Here is a 3,895-nt window from a genome sequence, read left to right as displayed (position 1 = left end):
GAGACTCAATGGCATAGTTGCATCCCACTTTTAGAACACACCATAGGAGCAGCAGCTTTGTTTTAAATCCCCAAATCAGGTAAGAATTCCTCCCATTCCCCTTGATCCTCAGCAGCACATCATCCTCCCTCTTATTCCCTCCTTCTCCCCTCCTCCCGCCACTGTCCCCAGCTGACCTGGACCAGCAGGTGCTCCAGATCTGCTTGTGCCCTGCCCCAGCCAGGCTGTGCAGGGAGCCTGGCTCAGCCAGGGACTGTGCCAATGCTGGCAGTAGGCAAGTTCCCCCTCCCTGCCTGATCTCCCAGGGTTTTCCCCACCAGCTCAGGACCAGGTTCACTGCTGCTGTCTCTGGCTGAGCCTGGCTCCTGGTATAGGCCAGCTAGAGCATGGCAGGAACTGGAGCTCCTGCCATCCCTGCAGCAATCAGGGACAGAAGGAGTAGAGGAGGAGGCAAATGGGAATGAAGGGGACATGCCACTGACATGTGAGCAGAAGGAAGAGAGTTCTAAGATCCAGATGTGGAGGGAAGATTCTTACCTACTTCAGGGACTTAAAAAAGTCCCCAGCTGCTGCTCCTGCAATGTGGTCTCCCTATCCCAGTGGTGAATGGGGAAGCTGGGAGCGGACCAATTATGTACATAAGGGTCTTATGTCTTTACATACAGTAGATTATAGTCATTTTGAAATATAAGGTAGAGTTTGATCATAGTATTTAGATTCTTGCTATTTGGTTTAACTAAGCATTTCCAGGTGCTGGACAGGTGTTTCAGGCTAAACATGGGCAAATATTAGATTATTCAGTTCAGTGGCTAAAACAAAAAACACTAAATAAAAATTTAGTTCGGGTCAAAAGATATATTTTTATTATTACTTTCGGCAAGACAAAGCAACTAAAAATATTGTTTCGGGTCAGCCCAAAAGATTTGGTTTGCCCCAAAATAAGAATTTATTTTTTATTTAATTCATTTTACAGCTTCTATTTTTTTAAAAATTAAGGTCAGCTTTTAAATGTGAGCTGCTGTTTTATACTGAAAAGTCACATAAAATTGTTTCAAAGTGTTAAAATGAAACATTTTGACAATTCTGAAATGAAAATTTTCAATATAAAAATCCCCCCTTCAAGGCCTAATTCTGGGTCATATTGGGGGTTTCTACATATACTTTTACACGCACCTAAACTTAATGTGCATTTGCCTAAGGTTATTTAGGCATGTGTTGACACATGCACATATTAAGGCACATTAACATGCTGTGCGGACTGACTTGAGACTAAAGTTAGTCCCAAGTCAGTCAACATACACAGCGTTAAATATGCTTTAGTGCATCTACATGTGTGTTAAGGTGCTTTAATTATTTGGGCCTAAAACTGATACTTGCTTTTGCAGGTATCAAATTTAGGTGCAAATAGCCTAAATTTGCCATCTTTAAGGCTCATTAAGGGCATGGATGTGTAGGCCCACACCCTTAATGCACCTTAAAAATGGCTAATGCACCTTAAATCGGCACTTGTAGACATGCCCATTATTCCCTCGATTTATAAAGCTTCATTCCATCTGAAATGTCACGTCTTAGTTTACTGTTCCTTTAAAAAGAGAAATGCCCAGATTTGCTTCAGACACAATATGACATTTCATATCACAAATGTTCATAAGTCTGGAGAGCAAGTTGCCAAACATGAGTAAGTTATCATGTTGAGCTGAGAGTAAAATGTTGGCCTTAAACTGAAAAAGCAAAGAAATTAGGACTTTGGCTAAGTACAGATGTTCAAAAAGTCCAAGGCAGAAACAATCTAAGTCATGCACTTTACTCTAGATGCCAGAGGTTAGTTCAGGAGCTGACAGAACACAAGTTCACCTTTTGGTGGGGAGCATACATACTGGCCAAGGTTGGGGAGCTGAGGAATGGGCCCCTCCCAGCTGTGCTGGACTGGCTCAGGTCATGCTGCTGTCAGTGTCAGCTGGAGTGGCCGCATGGAACCAGGCTCCCACCCCCCAACACAGATGCCAGCATTCCCACCTCCCCTCTGCCAGGCTGTGGCTGCATCTGTGTCTCTGTGGCTATGTCCTTGAACCAAGGAGAGGGGGGATTGCTCCTTCCATGCCCAGCACAGGGGAAGAAATTCCTCTTCCCCTCATTGCTCTGTATTTCAGGGACACAGAGACACAAAAGCCTCCTCCCCCTGCATTGCCACTGATAGCTGGCCCAACTTCCAGCCCCACTTCCTGCCTACAGCTGGCTCTGTAAGAGCCCACCTCCTGCCAGAGCAGATAAATGTTGGCCAAGGATAGAGCATCACCTTGTGAAGCGGGGAAAGTGGGAGAGGGGTTGCAAAGGTGCTTGGGATACTGGGGAACTACAACCTAGTTTGAATTGGGAGAGGATCTGCTACAGAAGTTTGGTAGACCAGTGTAACCTAAATCGCTTAAGTCTGCTACTACATCCATCCAGGTCTATCTTAGACCAGGTTCCACCACTTTTAAACCAAGCTATGTGCCCTGAACTTCTTGTTCTGTTATAGGTTAAGCCAGATTTCAGTCACTTGTACTGGATTATGTGTAATGTCTATACCTGGCCTTTGTGACAATGACTCCATCTTTTCTGTGTGCAAATGTGCAAACTTATTCTCATAAACTTGACTCCAATAGGGGAGACCTCTATGTAGAGGAAATATTGAACTTTTCTACAATGTGGGCTTTTTCACAGAGTTTTTGACCTTTTTTCAGCTAGAACTTAGAATAAATATTTTAAAGTGTGAGGAGAGTAAGTTTCAGAAACACAGTTCTTTTGGACTCTTTAAACTGTAATTAGAGCAGTTATCAGGTCTTTTACTGATATCATAAATGTCTCTTTTGCTGGGGCCATTGCAAGGTCTTTTTTTTTTTTGTCAGGGCTTCAATTGGATCCTTTCTTTTTTCATGTCCTTGTGACAAGTTATTTAGCAGAATTTGCAGGTTCGTTGGAATCTGACAGGGCCACGCCATGGTTGCTTCTGCTGTCAAACATGTGCTTTAGTGCCTGCCACACCTCAGCCCCCCACTCAATTCAATGATATGCTAGAACTGTGCATATTTAGAACGGTGTAATTCCTTTCTTTAAAAACACAAATTCCAATGGAAAATAGTTATATTAAAGATTCTGTAATTGTTGACTAAAGGTCCAATACTGTTTTCCTGTCAGTGGGAATTCTGTCGTTCACTTTGATTGACCAAGGTCAGGCTTATGTTGACACACCTAAAAAAACTCACTGAACAATGTGTATACAGCATTTTGAAGATCAGTACTTTATGGATCTGAATTTCAGTTGTTCAAAATTTCAGTATTGTATGTACAGCTTGGGAGATGCCAAATGCCTCCATTTAAATGCATAACTACTTGCTTGTGCCTAGTTATTTCTAGATAGGTACAACTGGGGGTAAAAAGAAGGGCATCTTCATTTAATTGTGGGGCGAGACTCAGCATGTAATATCAGAAGCTATTTTTTGAAATTATAGGCCTGTAAATGCTAATTATTTTTTATAATCTCTATATTGTAACATGAAAAGTAGCAATGAAATCAATTTGAGTGTATGTGTGTGCATCCTATTTTTCAATTAGAAAATTCAAATAAACAATTTGAGATGGGTTTAAAGCACCATCTTAAAAAAACAAACAAAAAGAAGCTAAACACTGTTAAATGCTTTTTTAGGGAAAACATATGCTAGTTGAAAACTTGTCATGCATCAGTCCAAAGAAAATTAAAGTGGTTGAGTTACTGTAGAAAGCACTCCAAAACAAGATTCATAATGGATGTGCTAACAGAACCTTAGCTATCATGGTGATGCTGAGTGCCTCTATAATAATATATTTCAAATTATTTAGTTGACTATGTGCTTCAAAGAATACAAGAAAATACCAA

The sequence above is a fragment of the Alligator sinensis genome, unplaced genomic scaffold, assembly GCF_000455745.1.
Source record: "Alligator sinensis unplaced genomic scaffold, ASM45574v1 scaffold860_1, whole genome shotgun sequence".
In the NCBI taxonomy this organism is placed as follows: Eukaryota; Metazoa; Chordata; order Crocodylia; family Alligatoridae; genus Alligator; species Alligator sinensis.
Note: the sequence above shows the minus strand (reverse complement) of the source record.